The 16,153-nt window shown below is 41.8% G+C and overlaps 1 protein-coding gene across 3 annotated transcripts in view; it reads right to left on the bottom strand.

The window, feature by feature from the left end:
• The window catches only part of sulf2a (sulfatase 2a), a 57,081-nt gene extending 42,765 nt beyond the window's left edge, over positions 1 to 14,316 (bottom strand). For 2 of the 3 annotated variants that reach the window (XM_042503199.1, XM_042503215.1), the window contains exon 1: positions 14,105 to 14,316. The gene's annotated coding sequence lies outside the window, so the exon portion shown is untranslated. Of the gene's footprint in view, positions 1 to 537; positions 636 to 14,104 lie in introns of those variants that run through there. The other variant, XM_042503208.1, reaches the window with a different exon arrangement.
• Positions 14,317 to 16,153: the final 1,837 nt, after the last annotated feature.

Genomic DNA, 16,153 nt, shown 5'->3' with positions numbered 1-16,153 from the left:
AAACTGGGTTAACACCAAGACACACCAAAGAACTCTGAAAGCTGTACTGACTTGTTTCACCTCTGAAAACAATCATAATGTAATAATTGCCCCAATAGAGGATAATATTATTTAGGGAAGTATGATCACTTAAAGGGCAGATACTTAAAAGCTAATGGAGACACAGCACATGTCAACAGCATCCAGCCCAAAAAACTACCAACTTGTTCCACCACATAAACTGCAGCTCCTGTCCACGCTGCTCTGATTCAGACTGTGACTAGAGTCCAGTGCATCTGATGAATGAGAGGTCTTATCTCTCTTACCCTGATGAGCAGCGCCGTTAGCGACTCCATGCATAAATCTCAGAGGCAAACAGAACGGATCAGAGCATTCAAGTGTAAACTAGGGCAAAGCTTCAGCACTGTACCCTCTAGAAACGCTACTCTGGAAGCAAGTCCTGTGGAGGAACAAGCGATCACACACTGAGGGATACACATGCGACTCTCTGTCATCTATCACCAACACACACACATGCACAGACATGAAATCACACACCTGCTCTTGCCGGTCCAGTACCATCCAGTCCTGTCCGGTCCACTCAGATCCGGTCCTCTGTGCTGGCAGAGTGAGGAGCTCGTCTCACCCCCCACGCAGCCCGGTGCAGACAGCTCACTGTTATAGATGCACTGACAAGTGAAAGGAGGGAGGCGTGGTTTCACAGGAGATAAATAAAAGAGGGAGGGAAAGAGGGAGGAGAGAGGCTCCCTCAATCTACAATTCAATTTTGCCCCCACTCCCTTTTTCAGCGACGTTTCTGTCCTTCTCTTTTCTTTTTTCTTTCAGCATATTCTTGCTGTTATTCTATCATTCTGTCTTTTTTTCGGTCCTCCTCCCTGCACGTTATTCCTCTCTGACTCTCTCTGTTTCCATTAGTTTTAGTCTTTCTTCTCCTGTGTTGCTTCCTGTTTCTTCTCTTTCTCCTTGTTACATTTAACTCTGCCGCTTCCTCTCTTTCTCCCTCGGCTCTCATTCATAGGGCCGTAGTGTGTGAGTGTGTGTGTGTGTGTGAGACAGTGAAACAGGGCAGCTCCGGCCATCTGTTGGAGCCTGTGAGCTTCACCTATTCACAGTCTCATAAAGGCAGAGGCACACAGAGGAGTGAGAGAGAAAGGAATGGGAGGGAACGAGGGATCAATCTTAATGCTGCAGGGGTGGGGAGGGAAGGCACAGCCTGGCACACACACCATATCTATCAGGCTGGCACCTCTGAGGCGAGCTGGCGTGGGCACGCCTGCTCACTGGGTCCAGGCAGCACAGGGGATTTGGCTCTTGGTGCATGGGCATGCAGATAGAGAAGAAACGCACACCCAAATCAATTTATACACAAGCACGCAAAAGGCATATGGGTGAGTTTACATGCACGCACACGCACGCACACACTCATACACACACACAGACACACACACACACACACACACACACACTCACACACACAAACGCACACTTTCACACAAATCCACAAAAACCAATTTCCTCTTTGACAAAACAAACAGGATCTATCAAGACGGATAATCCTACAAACTCAAAGAGACAAGGGGACGGAGAACAGGGGACGATTCTACAAACTCGCACAGACACACACACAAAGCTCGCCCCCAATCTTTCCATCTCAGCAGAGCTAAAGTAGGCGTTTTTCTGCCCAGTTTAAGCCAGGTATTTCTCCTGAGTGCTGGTGTCACTTCTTATCCCTGACCAGGAGGGAGAGGTTCGGCGGAGGGTGGCGGAGGGCGGAGACATCCATCACTGTCCGCACCAGCCGTCCCATGATGGATGCACCTGTTTATCCCTCTCTGCAGGTTATTTAGATGCAGTCACAGCCAGAGAGATTAGTGATGGAGAACCACTGCACCTCCTCACCTCTCCTCCCACCCCATCTAATCAATAACACTCTTATCTATTATCTGCATTTTGAGGTATTTCTCCATGGAAAATTGAAGCGCGAAGAGAAAGAGATTAATTGTCCACCCCCTCTCAGTTTTTTCAATTACAACGTCTGCAATGGATCATCTTTCTGTCAGCTTGGCACACTACGGTATTTGTGTCACTGCAATGAGATGAAACCATGCTGCTTTGAGAAAATCAAACAGTATTTTTCCGGCCATGACTGTCTCAATGCAGATGCAAAACAAACTATTCAGAGCGGGGGATTTGCATGACATTTGAGGATAGAGAAAATTATATTTCCTGCCTTAACGTCAGGTGCATTCAGCACTAATCCTGGTATGAAAAAAAAAAGTATTGTCATTCAAGCCAGTTGGAACCATGAGCCTTTTGTAAGAATGGATTAGCCTGTTCTAATGCTATTCATAATCATCTTAAAACAAAATATAATGCTGGAAAATTATTTATTTCTCCACTGTGTGCATATCAGATGATGTCTGAGACTCTGAGACTGCTTACATAAAGAAGCCATCTAGCTGCTCTAACATGCTGAATTACAGACAATGCCCCAGAGACGGCCATGTTTTTCCTGAGCAGTGCCGACATGCCAACACAGCAGCCCAGTGACACCACTTTAGGACATGGTTTATTCATGCTCCCACTCTGTCTCTCTCGCTCGCTCACACGCACATTTAAGCTGTGTCATACCATACTGCTGACTGGATTTAGATCAACAGTTGTATATTTCATTAAACCAGTGTATATGAATAAGGTAAGGTATGTAAAATACAGACTTAAATCCTTTAACCCCACTGGCATTTTGGGTATTCCCACAGAGGGTTAGGAAGAAAAGACACAGATAGAAATGGAAAAACAAAGAATGAAAAAACAAGATGCACAAAAAGAATACAAATGCCTGCATGTCGACAGAGAGAAACATGTGCACTTTAAAAGCCCACAACGGGTCTAGACCTTGGGGAACACATTTTTTCTTTCCTGTTTTCTGCTTCGTTGGATACAAAGTGGGTGAGGCCTTTGCATGATAGTGCTGAGACAGGTGCATAAATAAGAATGAATGATTTCTATTCCGATAGCGCAGAAAGACAGCATTGCTCTATCCTGCTGAGATCTTGTCCTTGGCTGGGAGCGGCTTTCACAAATGAATTTGTTCCTTTTCTGCACTGTGTGTGCCAAGCTGATAAAAATATCCCCTGTCAGCCGGCTGTGTAAAGAGGGGAGGACTTCAGTGCAAATGAGGCAGACCCCCTCACTGTCTTCTCCTTCTCCCCAGCTCTCTCTATCTCCGAGAGTATTCCTATTATTCTCTTGGTTTGGGCTGGTTGGTTCAAGGCTGACGATCCCTCAAACACCACGCACACACACATCCCCCTGCACCCTGCCCTCCATCCAGTCTGTGATTCCCTGGGTGAATGTGTGTGTGTGTGTGTGTGTGTGAATGCGCAACTGGGTCCTGTGCCGAGACAGCTCTGCATCACCATGGCTACATTATTAAGAGAAACTGAGATAGCCAGAAGAACAGAGGGGAAACAGGGAAGAAGAGCCCAGGACCTGACAATGTGGGGACTCAAGGACACAGGATTGACAGAACTGAAGATGACAGAAGTCCTGACACCCCGAAACAACTCTCCTGAAAATGGCAGAGTGGCCACTGCAGGTGGAATAGTAAAAGAGCCATCTAATCTCTGAGCATGTGGCTTCCTAGGCAGACAACCACATTATAGCTACACTATCCTCCTGCCCATCTTGCACTATAAGCATGTCTCCAGTGTGTGTTAAAACACAATGACCAGACACAAACAACACACACAAACATCAGAAGATTAAACATATGTCCAGAGGACAGCTTTCTTGGCTAATTACAAATGCAAATAGTCGAATGAGTCACATTCTGCAGCTGTGCTCATTGCTCCTGGGCCGTGTTTCCTGCACTCAAGTTCCCATGGTGCAGAAGGTCGTCAGAATGCCAGGCATAGATTAGCTGAATACCCCGACATCATTACACCCTGGCAAAGATGCACACCACACATCGTCCTGTCATGTCTAATGTCTTCTCCTCTTATTTATTTCATCCCTCCTGTCTCTGTCACATCAGACGCTCTCTTTGAAAATATAAATAATTAATAAGTCAGTTATGAGCGACCATCGCTCTCCAGCAGTTGGTTCCACATCCTGAGGTGATGTTATAATTCATTCATGAGTGTCCCACAACTCTGAATGATACAATTAAAAAGAATAGAGACTTCACTAAAGTTTCCTACATAACAGAATACATTCAAATTTAATTGCTAAGCTTTTTGTCATAGACGTTTTTTTTCGACTGAAGAAAGTCTAAATAAGTCTCTGACTAAAAGCTCTGCTATAAAATATGAAATCTCCCAAAGAGAAACTGTGAGAAAGCCATTATCCTGCTTAATTGTACTACAGACTGCAAATCCCCCTCCAGCACCTTACTGAAACAGCGTGCAGTAGGTGGAAGTTTTCCTAGTTCTTATGCAGCAACTCTGGAAGTGACAAGGACAAATAAAGACAAGGACAGAGATGCAGACAGATACAAAACTACGGTGTGTGTATATATAACTCGAGTTTTATATATACACTACCGTTCAAAAGTTTGGGGTCACTTAGAAATTTCCTTATTTTTGAAAGAAAAGCACTGTTTTTTTCAATGAAGATAACTTTAAACTAATCAGAAATACACTCTATACATTGCTAATGTGGTAAATGACTATTCTAGCTGCAAATGTCTGGTTTTTGGTGCAATATCTACATGGGTGTATAGAGGCCCATTTCCAGCAACTATCACTCCAGAGTTCTAATGGTACAATGTGTTTGCTCATTGCGTCAGAAGGCTAATGGATGATTAGAAAACCCTTCTGCAATCATCTTAGCACAGCTGAAAACAGTTTAGCTGGTTAGAGAAGCTATAAAACTGACCTTCCTTTGAGCAGGTTGAGTATCTGGAGCATCACATTTGTGGGGTCGATTAAACGCTCAAAATGGCCAGAAAAAGAGAACTTTCATGTGAAACTAGACAGTCTATTCTTGTTCTTAGAAATGAAGGCTATTCCATGCGAGAAATTGCCAAGAAACTGAAGATTTCCTACAATGGTGTGTACTACTCCCTTCAGAGAACGTCACAAACAGGCTCTAACCAGAGTAGAAAGAGAAGTGGGAGGCCCCGCTGCACAACTGAGCAAGAAGATAAGTACATTAGAGTCTCTAGTTTGAGAAATAGACGCCTCACAGGTCCTCAACTGGCAGCTTCATTAAATAGTACCCGCAAAACGCCAGTGTCAACATCTACAGTGAAGAGGCGACTCCATGATGCTGGCCTTCAGGGCAGAGTGGCAAAGAAAAAGCCATATCTGAGACTGGCCAATAAAAGAAAAAGATTAATATGGGCAAAAGAACACAGACATTGGACAGAGGAGGAAGATTGGAAAAAAATGTTATGGACAGACGAATCGAAGTTTGAGGTGTTTGGATCACACAGAAGAACATTTGTGAGACGCAGAACAACTGAAAAGATGCTGGAAGAGTGCGTGACGCCATCTGTCAAGCATGGTGGGGGTAACGTGATGGTCTGGGGTTACTTTGGTGCTGGTAAGGTGGGAGATTTGTTCAGGGTAAAAGGGATTTTGAATAAGGAAGGCTATCACTCCATTTTGCAACGCCATGCCATACCCTATGGACAGTGCTTGATTGGAGTCAATTTCATCCTACAACAGGACAATGACCCAAAGCACACCTCCAAATTGTGCAAGAACTATTTAGAGAAGAAACAGGCAGCTGCTATTCTATCTGTAATGGAGAGGCCAGGGCAGTCACCTGATCTAAACCCCATTGAGCTGTTGTGGGAGCAGCTTGACCGTGCGGTACGCAAGAAGTGCCCATCCAGCCAATCCAACTTGTGGGAGGCGCTTCTAGAAGCGTGGGGTGAAATTTCTCCAGATTACCTCAACAAATTAACAGCTAGAATGCCAAAGGTCTGCAATGCTGTAACTGCTGCAAATGGAGGATTCTTTGACGGAAGCAAAGTTTGAAGGAAAAAATTATTATTTCAAATACAAATCATTTTTTCTAACCTTGTCAATGTCTTGACTATATTTTCTATTCATTTTACAACTCATGGTGGTAAATAAAAGTGACTTTTCATGGAAAACACAAAATTGTCCCGGTGACCCCAAACTTTTGAACGGTAGTGTATATATATATATATTTGTGTGTGTAAAATTGTCAAACTGAATTATACTAAAAATGCCACCATGCATGCCGATGTCCCACAATGCAATGCACAAGAGAAAACAAAGAGCTGCTGACAGGTGGAGTAAAGTGAGTCAAGTGAAAGCCGTAATAAACCTTTGATATATATTTTGATTGTCATAGCAGGATAAGCACCGGTGATACTAATAACATCAATGATGGCTCCACTCCATTGAGGTTTCTACAGAGCCAAATAGAATCCTCCTTTTAATCCATACAGGATTTGAGAGTCTGAACATTCAGTGTGACTGTGACATTCATGTACAACGTTAAACAAGCCAAGTTTGATGGACAGACTCGATTGTGCAACAACATTTTGCCAACACTAAAAACTAAAGCCAGGGACGATATCATATTAAGTTGCAGGACAGGATAGGACAGGACAGGCGTGGACTTTGGGTTGTAAATTCACTACTTCTGAGCAGAAGGAAGAAGACAGTGTTATCTCGGAGCCTGATTGGGTGAAGCCTTGCGTGTCCGCAGCTGCCTGTAATGTAAGTAGCATGAAAGCGAGGAGTGCTCACTCTGGAGCTAAATCTGGGGACAAAAATGCCCCCAGATGTATGCTGCTCACTGACAAAACAAAAAACGACTGTTCAACTTGAAGAATCATCAGCTGTCTGAGGGGGCTCGGACTGATTCGAATCTCTGACTACCAGGGGGAAGCCATAAAAATTTGTACTTGTAGGTTTTATTTGTACTTGTAGATTGAAATCCTTTTTGTAACGGTGGGATTCATAAATAAAGGTTCTGTGCAAACTATTTTCACTCACACACAGATTTAGGTGTAACTGTTTAACTTTAAACCTTTGTGTAAATCTTAATATGCACTCAGAAATGTTTTTTTTCATTTCTTCCAAAATGTAATGCACAGCTGAAGATCTCCTTAATGATTCAAAAATTAAATCTACTTTTTTTTTTACACATTCAAACATTTTAATTCATTTGATCAAAACGTTTCAACTCTTTTTATTGCATTCAGACAGAGTTATTTTCACATCCACACTTGGTCAGACACAGCTTCAATACTTCTGACTCTATTTTGACTCTATAGATGTCCTGTTAGCTTTATCATAAGCCCAATATCAAGTTTATGGAACTGGATTACCTGAATAGAGCACAGCAATTAGCAATGTTATTAGTTATATCTGTGCTTGACAAGTCAAAATATCTTTTCTATCTGTCTTTTCATCAGAAAAGTTTAAGTTTGCATTTGTTTTAAAAACTGTTCCCACCCTGCAGTTTTATTGACATCCCACACGGCTTGTTTAATTCCTTGTTACAAAACAGTACACTACATTGATTTTTTGTGTACTCTGTCTGCCAAAACAGCGTGCTGTCAACACAAGTACATGGTGTATTAGCACATGGTAATTAGAATTGGGACACCCTGCCAGTCTCACTAAAGGAGCCCATGTTGTTTGATGATCAGCCAGCAGGGGGAGGTGTACTCAGGTCTGGAAGGAATATGTCTTCCACTGTGCATTAGAGGTGTTATAAAAAAAAATATGCATTATTTTGAGGTAGAGACAAAGAGAACTGCTCTGATTATATTTTGATTGAAACAATAATTCTGAAAGCTTTTCACTATTTTTCAGTTTTTTTTGGTTTCTGTTCCCATGTGTCTGCAGGTAATGAGCAGTTGTCTTTTGAGGACATAGTTTGGCCTTGGAAATAAATGTCAGCCTTTGAAATAGTGCTTCGTTGCAATGTTTACATGTTTTAAGTTATTGTTGAAAGAATCCCTTCAAATACCTTTGACGATTCCCTGTTATACTTTTGGAAGAATCAAAATACAAATTAAGCTGATTCAAAACATGGGGAGCTGCATGATAAATTTAAACTCTGCTAAAAGAAAAGAAACCAAATTGAAAAACTGTTTTGACTGATTACCTCATAGTACAGGCGCATATTTTTTTCTCTATGTTTTGCAAGCGAGGACAAACTTAAGTATGTTTTGCAGATGAGCATTAAAGGAGCAGTATGTTGGATTAAGTGGCATCTTGTGGTGAGGACTGTAGATTGCAAGCTGCCTACACTTCTCTCATGTGCCAGGTGTGAACCAAAAGCCTTGTGTTGGGGCACCCAGTGGCTCATTTGGTAGAGCAGGCTCCCCATGTGCAGAACCTGTTTCCTCACTGCAGCAGCCGTGGGTTTGATTCTGGCCTCGGCCCTTTGCTGCATGTCTTCCCCTCTCTCTTCCCCTTTCACACTTAAGCCGTCCTGTTCCAATAAAGGCCAACCAAACCAAAAAAAAATCTTTAAAAAAAGGATTACTTGTGTTCAGAGGAGGTCTCTTCATCTCTAAAACAAATGGACCAGGTGATTTAAACCAGTAAAAACACTGAATAAAGCAGTCTCCTGTTACAAATCATTGTTTCACCTGGTTCCTGCTAATGTGTGCTCGCCTTTTTTTCTCTGACAATTTCGGCTGAAAAATCTGCAGAGGTCTTCTCCTCTGCAAAACAAACGAAGCCAGATATTTTAACTGGTAAAAACACGAACAAAGCAGTTTTATGTCAAAATCTTTTTTTCTGACCCTGTTCAGGGAGTGGCTGCTAACTTTAGTGGCCGACGCGAAAACAAATGGTCCTATCTAGAGTCATTGCTTGGTCAATTTGTTCTTGGCTACAGTAGAAACATGGCGGTGCAACGTGGCAATCTCCATGGGAGCGGATCTGCTCTGTATGTAGATGTAAACGGCTCATTCTAAAGAAACAAAAACTTCTTATTTTCAGATAATTATACACTAAAGAAAAAATATTTATCTTATTATATTACACTTCTGCTTATATCAGGTTTCATCAACTTGATATGCCTGTTAATTAATTTACAATAAAAGAAGGTGGGATGAAAAAAAAATCAGAACAGATTGGATTAGTCACGTGCACAGAGGTGCACATTCACTCTCTCTCACACACACAAACATACACACACACTCTTCGTTCCCATCTGTCCATGCGCAGCAGGCATTGCAGAGGTTGGGGAACCGTTACCAGACCGTGGGATCCGCAGATCAAAGAGCGGCCCCCTGTTGTGGTCTGCGGTCCCGGGGAACACAAGCCGCCATGGACCAGAGCCTGCATCACATCTCCAGCTAATTAACTAAAACCCCTTTGACGCCATGTTATTCGCATGCCTAATGTAAAGCATTCAGTGTAATATCTGCTACACATATTAAATAGGCAGCACTTGTGGGTTTGTCTAACAAGGCACCCCAGCACAAATACATTTGTAATCACTTTAAAACATTGTGAGGGCGGCTACACAGAGGAGTTGAATTGCTCTGAAACAGGGGTGAGTTTTACAATATAATTAAAAGAACATTTGTGTGAACTTGCTTGGTGCACATGTTCAACTTTTTACACAGTTGTACTTATGCAGGCAGCACACAAGTATGCATGCACACAGCCGCACAGGGCCCTCACTGAAAAGGCACACCTTGCCCCAGTGAAATTTTAAGTGCCCTCAAGTGCAGCCTTCCAATCTCTGCACTCACTGGAGTGAGAGAAGGGCCTGAATTATAAATTAAGGGGCTTTAAACGGCTATGTAGATTAGTAAGCAGCCGTGTTTGGTGTCCTCAATAATTAATTACTTGTTTGTACCAGAGTGGACCTAGCTTCTTTTTTGTATGCCACCCTGTGTCTGCAAACAAACACTTGCTGGCATGCAATCAGGAGCTGTCAGGGTGTGAGGAGGGCTCCTGAGGAGGCCGGTGTGGACACTGACATCACAACGAAAGGTCACTGCTGCAGGGGGGCACTCTCATAATGTGTATGTTTATTTTTGTACTAGTGATGACCAAATATCCTGAAACATTACAAGAACTTTCAAAAGTGAGGATGTAAAGGCTCCTAGACACCGTGCAATTTTAGCAGTCTAGCAGTCAAGTTCAGTAAACTTGAGTATGACACTAAGTTTGATGTATGCAGACTGTACGATGTTCAAAGAGGGTAGTTACACGCACACCATGTAGGTGCAAGGCTGTCAAAAAACAGCACACATGAGGAAAAAGACTGAATGATGACACTTACTGTATCGCAGTCTATGACATATGTCAATCGACATCAATACTCAAGAACAACACGCCGGCAGCATGCTTTATGTAGTGGAAAGAGAAAAGTAAAAAAAAACAAAACACAAAACAAAAAACCTGAGTTGAGCCATTGCTATAGTGGCATTTATATGTGTTGAAATAAATCGTAAAAAGAGGAGAATGTGGATGCGGTCGTGGCTGGGGAAAAGAGGCCATCTTGGTTTGACAAGTTTGCAACAAGAGCTCTAAGTATGCATTAGCATGTACTAGCATTTAGCTTTTTGGGCTGAACAGTGCGTCATTTTATGCATTTCTATTGGTTGGTCATTAGACGTAGGTCGTAACAGCAGTTACAAAGTGAGATGCTCATCTGACTGTAACATCGGCTATCCTTGAGCCTCTCTCACTGAGTCATCTTTCCTTTGGGGCAGCCCAAAATTGCACAGTGTATACCGGGCTAGTTTAAGGCATCTCTTTAGGTTTGTGGTGCGAGATTAGATTAGATTTGGATAAGGTTATTACGAGTTTTATGGTGAGGACAGTCAGAGTAAAGTCCTCACGCTCTGTGAGACAAATGTTAATTGAGTTTCAGCACTCTGGCAACATATGAGCCACTCTCTGCCAAGAGTAACACCTGCCAGCTACAACAGAGTGACACCTGTACAGCAGACTGTCACAACACAGCAGACGATGTTATCTCTCCATTGTGTCCGAAAAATGAACGACAGACCTCCTCTCCTTATCTCAGCCTCGTGGCCATCTCTTCATGACCGCCCTGAAACAGCCCTGTAAGCAGACTAAAGTCAAGCGGGAGGATGAGACAGCATCTGCCTCTTCCCTGTGAGGAGCAAAATGATGAATTGAGTAAAATCTTGTTTGGCACCTCATATTAAAGAAGTCAGAAATTAAGCCAGCAATGCACAAGGCAGAAAAGAGCTGATGCAGACAGAGTAGAGTATAACCCATTAGAGAAATGCTCCTGTCTGTCTTTCTGTCCAGCATGGTGACAACTCACCCTTTAATGAGCTGTCTTAAGTCAAACAGGAGAAATACCAACACAATAAATTACCAGGCTCATCGTTTCCTGTTTGCCTCCACTCAGATGCGGCTGAATAATCTTTCTATCTGGCTTCGCACCATCCAGAATGAGATTCTGTCAAATTACATTCTACAATACTCGGGTTCATTTGCATAACTGCGTTCGATGTTTCCAGTCAAACTGGTGACATGTTTTTCTGCCATTAATTAGATTTTGGAATTACTTTTCCAAAAAGAAAGAAAAAAAGATGATTTCTCCTCTGCTTGGTCTTCTATTCCCATTTGGAAGTGACAAGATTAAATTGTGTATAAGGGTAATTGCGTGGCAGTGTCAGAATTAGAGCTGGAGAGAGAAGGTATTTTTGCAGTTAAGGAGCTAATACTCTCTTCCAATTTCAGTCTGTTTAGCATGCAGGCTCTGAACTGTTCCCTCTGACATGGCAAACCTCATTAAGATAGAGCAAACTAATTCACTTGAGGATGAAAGCTAATTCTTCATATCTTTTTTTTTCTTTTTCTTTTCAGAGATATAGAGACAAACCGAAATTGGGTCTTCGGGGTATACACACTTGAAGGTAGAGCTCTTTCCCGGCTCTTATCATAACACATTTAGTTTAGATTAAAGAGAAGAAGGGAGAGGACGTAACCTTAAGATACCTTTGAACCGGTGCTGCCAGAAATAGAGAAGAGGCTGAGCCTTTGTACGGTGAGCCCGCTCTGGACAAAACTGTCAGGAGCATGGACATCTGAGCTGTATGGGATCATTCCACTCGTGTGTCTATTCCTGCTGATAAAGCACAGCTAACCTTTTCTGAAGCGGAGGAGGAGGAGAGGGCAGAAAGAGCAAGGAGGAGAGGAGAGAGAAGGAGGAGCGAAGGATAGAGGGAGAGGAAAAAAGAAAGGGCCGATGCTGGGCCTGCAATGGGCAGACATCCATTAACCAAGCGCTCAGCATGGGATATGGCATTTACACAGCATAACAGCCAAATGCCATGGCAATTAATCAGGGCCTTGAATGCCAGCTGTATCAATACCTCTTGTACGGCCATGAGCACACTTGTGCACACAGAAAGAAACACACACACACCTCAAAACAGAACGATACTTCTCTGTTTTCATGAAGAACGCTATGTGGATAGAGTACCGCGGCTTGTCTCTAACCTTAATATAATTTCGATGTCTCGAACTAGGACGCACACCGAGAAATGGAATGAATACATCACTTACACAATCATAGACTAAGGCCGGGGAGACGGCACACATTTTACTCCGCAGGGAGTTGCAAATTGCTTTTGAATAACCAAGGTCTAATTGACAGGAAAAGAATGCTCTGTCACTTCGCTGGTGCGGCTGTCATTAACACATTTTTCATTTTGTACATGCTCCAAGGCATTATTGTTTTGTTGGCCCCAATCCCTCCCCGGTGCAGTGAATATGTTTTAAAATGGTTGTGAGCAGAATGTTGTTAGCTACACAACGCTCCCCGAGGGGAACAAAACACAAGAACAATTGGCTCATTAGAGGCAGAAACACTTCAAACCACAATATGGCTGGAACACACTCAGAGGAGAGGCAAAGTCAGCGAGTGAAGAGCACAGATGGATGGATAGGAGAGACTAGGGGGGAGACAAAGGCAGAGCAACAGAAGAGAAGCAACCTTGTGTTCGACACACAGTGCGCTCAGTTTACTGCAGAGACGAGGTGACATGAAGAGGCTGAAGAATGCTGTGTTACACATAATTAGATTACAGTAATCTGATTATAGTTTGTACTGCCTGCAACAGCATACTGTATGCTTATAACAAGTTTACTGCAAAGGAATAATCAACGGAAATTGACCCGTACCATATAACAAGTATACATTTTTGAGACAAGATGCAGTAAAGTAACTGGTATCTATGAATATCTGCACAGATCCATATAGCAACAATGACAGATCTGTGCAGCAGCAGGTAACGTTCACCGTTGTCAGTCAGACGTCACTCAGTCGAAAGGATACAGACAGAATGGCGACTATAGGCACGTGAGTGATGTTTAGAAGTATTTCGACTAGATAAATGAAATAAATGTATAGTGCAAGTTATGCAATGTTAAACTTGCGAATCATTGCTCCACAGCGGTGATACTCAACTTACAGCCTGCAGGCCAAAGTTGGCCCCTGATAGGGTGCCAGATGGCCCCCCCAACCATTTTCTAATGTAAAAGAAAAAAAACACTGGGAATTGTTTAGTACTTTTCGTGTACATAAGGTGTCAGAGTCCATAAAACAGCATCAGAATAGAGCTTGTTTATCAAGAAGTGGAGGATCTCCCGCACCCCCCAACAGAGGTCCTAGCTAAGCTCTTAGTGTCCTCTGAAAATCCCTGAAATGTACTAAAATCCTAGAATTGTCCTAAAATCCCTGAAATGTACTAAAATGTTCACTTTGTTGATGTCCAATGTCACATATTATTTAGTGCAAAATGTTAAAATATGTTGGGTTTTTGGGGATATGCAAAAGTATGGGGAGTCTAAAGTTGTGGTAGTCACAAACCATATAAGAAAATCAAAAAATGTCTAGCTTTAACAGTTTATAAAGTAACCTGGACCAGCGTTATCATTTCACTGCTGCTTAAATTTAAACACTCTAAAACAACACTCAAAGGGGCTTGATAAAACTTCAACATCGTACTGCTAATACACTTGTATGTTTTCTTAAGATCAAATTTGAAAACAGAACATGCCAGATCGCGTTTTATTTAACATCACTGCATTGCTATTCTTATGTAAAGAATATGGATTCCTCCTCCAGCATTTGTGATCAATAATCAGTATTTTCCTACCTTGTACATGGATGGCCTCTGCACCATAGCTTCAGTTGCTCACTGGTTGAGGCTGAGATCTGGAGCTGTTTCAATACAGCGTCTGTCACAGGACATCTATAAAAAGAATAACAGAGTATAATTCAGTGAGTGAATGACCTTACTGTGAGCGCCACACTGAGACACAGATGTCCCAAATAAACCTAACAACTGGCTGAGCCATACCACTGATCTCTGAGTGTGTGTCCATGTGAGACAGACAGACAGAGGAGTATTTTGTGACAGACAGACAGACAGACAGACAGGAGTATTTTGTGACAGACAGACAGACAGACAGGAGTATTTTGTGTAAGAGAGACAGACAGACAGACAGACAGACAGACAGACAGACAGGGGTATTTTGTGACAGACAGCAGTGTGATGTATTGGGGCAGACTGGAGGAAGTTCAGGCTACCACAGCTCTCGAGGTCTCTAATGTTTTGTTCAGAGATTAGAGCAATATTTTCCAGCACATATCATCTATAATTCATTCAGTCTATTGAATCTCCAAACATCACTCACAGTCTATTAATATCAAATTCACAGACTTACTGTGTTGGAAATGCCTCCGCGTGCATGACACAACTCTTTAACTCAGTGTTGTTAGTATAACAAACCTGCTAGACGAGGTTTACATTAATCTTACATGATATTTATGCAACTGCTCTTTGGTAAACCCCATGTTTCATTCGTTTTTACCTTTTAAAACTTAATAAAAATGGAGCAAAGAAGAGTATATCACTTCATAGGATTTGTTGTTGTTGTTGTTGTTGTTTACAAGTGTTGTACGGTAAGCTAACTGATAAACGTTTGACCCTAATTTCTCTTTATCATCGTGGATATTTTTGACAGTTTTACAAAACTTTGACACAATTGGTGCTCGAAAAACGTCGCTGACAGAGATAAATTCACACACCTGAGCCATATTGCACCTACTGTTTGTGTATCTTCAGGCTTCTCTCCGGTCCGGCCTAGCATTGTTTCGCAGCGACCTCTACCGAAATTTATCAATGTCTACTTTCATTAGTAAATAAAACTGCAATGAAGAGTGACTGACAAAGGTGAGGACACATATAATGTCAATGTTAATAAGTTTAGTCAGTGTTTTTCTTATTTTTTTGCAAGCGATCTCGTCGGACAAAACGCTGGCTAACAGCTTTGGTGAAACCTCTTTGCTAACGGTTAACTCAGCGCATGGATATGTCAATTGTTATCCGGTCACAAGTGTGCTTTGAGCACTGATTTTACACCATGGTCGGTCAGTGTGGGGTTTTTCAATTACTTTTTGGAGTTATTACAGCAGAGATATTGGCATATGTGTTGTAAGATGATAGAAATATTGAAATAACAATAAATAAATAAATAAATAAATAACTTGTTTGTATTATTTTTACTAACCCGTTTTACACACAAGAGGGCGCCACTAGTTCATATAATTTTAAAAAGTAGTGCCAGCCCCAGCAGGCAGGCAGCACTCAAGTTTTTAGTTTCACAGAAATGTGTCAGTGTATCTGTCATGTGAAGATATTTTTGAAAGCTTGTTTGTGCTCAGTTTACTAAGGAGGTTAATTTGTGAAAATTAGATGAGTAGGCTATCTATGAATAATTTTACATTAAATCAAGAACCTTTTTGTTGGTTTTCCTTGTCATCCTACTCCCTCTGTATGAATGCTGATATTGCAAATGTCATAGGCCTTTTTCTAGATGTAGTTAGGGGATTAGTAGATTTTGCATATTACTAGAGTAAAGTAATTGAAGTTGTGTTGTTTAGGTAGGCCTACATTATTATTAAACAGTTCTTAACAAAAGGGCTTAAAATTCTTAAATTATCCCTTTGTGTGCACACCTGATTTCAGCTTCAACTTGACTTTTTTTCCTGATATAACTTTACGGAAGTCTGTTCAATCTATAGATGCATCATATGTTAACAAGAAAGTGAAACAAAGCACTACATCTTTTAGACAAATCAGCAGTGGTGTAGGAAGTATTCATATCAATTACTTAAGTAAAAGTACAAATACCACTTAGTG

Source organism: Plectropomus leopardus, chromosome 2, assembly GCF_008729295.1.
Source record: "Plectropomus leopardus isolate mb chromosome 2, YSFRI_Pleo_2.0, whole genome shotgun sequence".
Taxonomy (NCBI): Eukaryota; Metazoa; Chordata; class Actinopteri; order Perciformes; family Serranidae; genus Plectropomus; species Plectropomus leopardus.
Note: the sequence above shows the minus strand (reverse complement) of the source record. Positions and strands in the feature narration are given on the sequence as shown.